Consider the following 5,254-nt stretch of genomic DNA (forward strand, 5'->3'; position numbering starts at 1 on the left):
CCATCCCGGAACCCCTTTCACGTGAACGCCCCCCACGGCCAATGGGCGCGCTCGGGACGCGAGCCGTCGACCAATGGCCGTAGAGCCGAGGTCCTGGATAGCACCGCTTCGCCACGTGAACGGCTGCGCGCCCAGAGTGATAAGGCTGCAGTCCAGGGGCTGGGAAGGGGGCAGTGGGGTCAGTGTTTCATCAGAAGCCTGGGGAAGGGCGCCAGGGGGCAGAGGCGCTTTCCTACAGAAGAGCGTCCCCTTACAGCAAGGAGGCTGGCACGCAGGCAGTTTCCTAGGCAAACTACTGGCCCGGCAAAGCCTTCTTACAGCCGCAGTAGTAGTTGCGGTTGCATCCACGCGGTCCAGCCCCCGCCTTCTTCGTATGGTTTAGCCAGGGGATTCACCGATGACCGTTAACTTCCCCATCACTTGTCAATCCCAGAGAAGCCCCAAGAGAGACCCAAGTGCCTCCGTGTTAGGTGGAGGCTCTCTGGGATCGGCATCTCCAGCTGTAAGGATAGTGTGGAAAACAAGTAATTACTGACGCTTTGTGCTCGTCAGCGGTCCAGTTGTTACTGTGAAAGCGATACCGTAACATCGTCTTATAAAGTTGGTACTGGGGCCATTCCACGGAGTGCCACATATATAGGTCTATAGGTGGGTATATTTGAGACGCAATTACCTGACTTGAATCTGCTATGACTCCCTGTACCTGCAGGGCCCCCGTGATCTCTATGATACACCTTGAGGTCTGTAGAGAATGATGAACCCAGAAAAGACCAGCCCCTCCCTCTCAGATGAGATCAGTTTAAATACGTATTCACATAATCATATATTAATCTCCTTGGTGCCCAGCTCTGAGTGAGCCACTTTAGGGATGAGAATCCTAGTTTTCTAGTTTTAATGAATTTTGGAAATCGACAGAGGGTTGCCAGCTTTTTCAAGTGCCAAGACATTAAAATCAACAAACCTTACCATCTTCTGTTACCGACCTTTTATTAAAAAAAAAAAAAAATTCTTTAACAACAATAAAAACAAAATAACAAACGTAATATCAGAGTAAAGGCCGTTCCTTCACACTGGATATATTTAGCTTTAGGACAATGCATTATGTTAAACATGGCATTTGGGAATTTCTGCTTTTAAGGGATATGAGAGCAAATTCTAATTTTACTTGAAATGTAAAACTGAAACGCTGGTAGGTTGCCTTAATCCAGTACAGGCCTTCAGCTCAAGACACAGTCTCCTTGTCTGAAGGGCAATTATTAGTCTTCTTCCTTCTCTTTTAAGGGGCATATCTGCTAAAGGACCACCTCTGAAATCACCTATTGGTGGGCGGTTGGCAAATAAAGTTTCTGTTCAATATTCCCTTTGCCAACTCTAAACCCCTTTTATTAGCTGATGAGTAGGTTGATTTTTGAAGCCAAGTGTTGGCTACATTTCTCAAGCATAGTGAGCATGCTAGAGGAGTGGGCAAAGACGAAGAGCCAACTGGTATTGCAAAATGAATGCAGGCAAGGGGTGATCTGAACCAAACCAGGAAGGAGTTGGGACAAGTAAATACAACCTCACAGCATTAAGGTTTGGAAGCGTCTTCCTACATAGGTCTAGGAAACCATGGGTAATCATTTCCCCTGTGGTTTAGATGACTATTTCGGAGCAGGAGAGTGGGGCTAAACTTAGTTGTGGCTCACCACAGTCTTGGTAGGTAGGAGTGTGGCGTCTGTGAGTTTGAAGAGAGCACAGTCTCCTTAGCGATCAGAATAGAGTTGGGATGCAGGCTCTGGAGGACTGTTGCAGCCGAACTCGGCAGGTCCAGGGCCCGAGAACCTGAGCGCTGGACTGGCCCTTAGTTCTGTATGATCTTGCTTCTCCCTCATTTTATAGCAGAAAAAAAGGAAAAACAGAGAGTGTCAATCTCTCAGTCAACGCATACCAAGTCCCTTTTATAATATCGGGCATTGAATTTTAGCCTTAATTTCGCTGAATAAGCCAACCCTTCCCACAAAAATAAACCAAAAGCTTAGCAGCAGCTAAGCAAAGCCAATTATCGTTTTCCCATAAATTTTCTTTTTGGTGGCCGTTAGTGGCTATTTGGTGGCTATCTCCGTAGCACTTGGGCTCATCTGTGACTTCTTCAATCCTCTCTTATACATTCGTTTATTCATCTAACAACATATTATTGAGTAGCTACTGTAAACCGGAGTCCTGGAAGTGAAAAACCAGTGAAATATAACCTTACTCTCAAGAAGGTCTTAGACTAATAAATAACGATGTAGGATAAATGTGTACAAGGTGATTCTCTGTATTTTGGGAGCCAAGAGGAGGACTGTGCATGTGTGACTGTGGAGGTGGGGTGAGAAATGAAGAAGGTCAGCCAAGGCTTCTAGGGAAGTGAGCATTGACCAGGATCCTGAAGGGGGAGTTGGAGTTTAGGGGTAATGGGAGAAAGCATGGCAGGAATTAGCAGAGGAACAGAGTTCTATATGTTCTTCCAAAGAATTTCCACCCTACTGATTAAAAATTAAGTCTTCTTTCTGGCTTAAAAATTAGACAACGTTTCTTTATGCATGTGTTAACATCAGCTTTTTATTCATCCAGAAAGTTTGAAAAAATATTATTAATATCTTATCTCCTTCTCAACTGAGCACATTTCAAAAATAGCCCAAACTTAGGTCTTAACTTCACCCCAGATTTTGGAAGAATTTTTTTTTTCTTCTTAGCGTTCTAACTTCCCTTCTTTTTGAATAAAAACTGTTGCACAGTGCATGTAAATATAAATAACCAGCATCGAGAGTCAGAACTGAAGGAGAGAACATTCTTTTGCCTGATCAGAATAGAAAGCGGGAAAGACTGTTTCCAAACGGCCTAAGTGAATTTATATTTAGACAAGTGGAGTTGTTTGCACCTGTCAGAGCTTCAGACATGTTCTGGGCGCATTATGTTACCTGGGGCCCTCTGCCCCCTCTTTCAGACTTGACTGAAATGACTTGCTAGGTCATGTTTTATGGGATAGGCAGATGAATACTAATAGAGGGGTTCCATGAGCCTCTTGTCTATGGAGAATGTGTCCTTAGCTTGGGAGAAGACTGTGAGTAGTTTACACATCAAAGCTCCTAGAGCCCATTTGGGCATTTTCCCCGCTTTTGAAGGCTTTTGAGTTCCCGAGTGAGGTTGATGTACCACTTTTTAATGTAGTTTAATTTAATTTAATTATTTAATTATTTTGTGTCTCTTCCGAATTTTAATTTAAATTCTAGTGAGTTAACATATAGCGTAATGCTGGTTTCAGGAGTAGAATTGAGCGATTCATCACTCCCATATAACACCCAGTGCTCCTCACTACAAGTGCCCTCCTTAATGCCCATCACCCATTTAGCCCATCCCCCACCCGCCTCCCCTCCAGCAGCCCTCGGTTTGTTCTCTGTTGTTAAGAGTCTCTTAAGAGGTACCGCTATTTAAAAATCTACATATGCAGAGCAGCTTAAACAGCTTCATACCTCCTACATGCTTTATATGACCCCCATACAATACCTAAAACTATTACAAGATCACTGTAGACATTGTGGAAAATACAGAGAAATATAAAGAGGAAAATAGAATCAGCACCACCCAGCAATAAAGACCAATATAATTCACTATCTTTCTTTCAGTATTGCTCCTATGCATAAACGTCATATTATCAGGATCATAGTATAAGAAAGTATAATGTCTTAATTTTTTTAGTCATGACTGCTTCTCATTTTGAGTATATTAATATTGTTCTATTTTTTCTGGCATGCCTTTTAATTGCTGCCTAATATTCTTTCATACAAAGATCATACTTTAACTATATTCTTATGGAGGGTCCTTTAGATTTTTTCTCCCCTCAATTTTCTGTATTTTTAATAGACTTTGATAAGCATCTTTATACTTAAATCTTTGTCCACATCCCTGGTTATTTCCTATAGCCTTGTTTCCCTGAGTACAGACCATACGTACAGACATTCTTTAGACTCGTGATTTATATTGCCAAATTGTATTTAGGAAGAGCAGTGTTGACTTTTCATTCCCACTATTGGGGAAAAGAAAGAATTAAATAATCTTAATAAGGTCTTGGTTTGTGGATTTGGGGCAAATTACACCTCATCTTACAAAAAAAAAAAAAAAAGAGCCATACGAGCATTTTTACTAATGAATCATATGCTCTGTGCCTGGGTGACAATAGCTACATACCCCATCTTTTGCTTTAGCTTTGAATCTCAAAGTACACAACCACTTTGTGTTATGAATGGGGACTTCATGACCCATATTATTGACTTAAATGGTATTAAGTGGTGGCTGGTCAGAGAGAAGTTTCAGAGGCTGAGGATGAGGGAATAACTTTGCCACAGGCTTAAAAGAAATTAGGCAGAACTCTGTATATATTTATATTCTTTGCTTATTCATCCCCTGTTCAGGACTGGTGGGGTCATCAATTATATTTATACATGTAACTATATACATATGATCCAATGTACAACATCCAGAATTTCATGACAAGTGGCATGCGTTTTTTGGAGGAGAACAGTATGTCACGCTCTTTGTAGGCTTGCGGCCACCTACTTGGCCCTGGAGGGCCTTGTACCCTGGGTCTGGCTGTTTCTGCCGCCTGCCTCTGGAGTCACAAGCCTTGGACAGTGCAGACACTTAGGGTTTTCTGTAAGCAACTGTATGCTGGCCAGTTTCATCCTGCTATTTACAAAACTGCCTGGATAGCGCTCTTAGAAACAGGCAACGATGCGATTTGTAATAAGAAAACAATGACTCACTTGAGGGGGGAGGAAAAGTACTAAATAGTTATGTACGGTGATTTCTGAATGTACACCACCACGTTCTCCAGCAATCCTTAATTTCCCATCACTCCTCTCTTTCTTTGACATTTAGAGTCAGAAGCTAAACTGCCTTCATGGTTTTCGTTACGATCATTCGATATCCTCTAGAGAACTGGGACTTAAAGACTGCATTTTTCTTTGGAGAAACTCGTGGTAACAGTTTCTCCACATGGAGCCATGGGCTGTTTGGGAGCTAGAAATTGAGCATTTAAAGCAAGGGAGTCACCCCCACGTGGGGAATGTTCTTTCTCTGCCCCTTGCCTTGCCCGTGCTCTTAAGGAGCACAGATTTTGGAGGGCAGAGGGGGACCCATCGTCCAGTGTGGTTATTTCACCTCCCGCAGAAAACAATGTAGAAGACAATAGCGCATTTGTTATAAAGCCTACTCGGGTTTGTTATAAAATTACACT

This window comes from Ursus americanus, chromosome 27 (genome assembly GCF_024610735.1).
Source record: "Ursus americanus isolate L20-20 chromosome 27, mUrsAme1.1.p, whole genome shotgun sequence".
NCBI classification, from domain to species: domain Eukaryota; kingdom Metazoa; phylum Chordata; class Mammalia; order Carnivora; family Ursidae; genus Ursus; species Ursus americanus.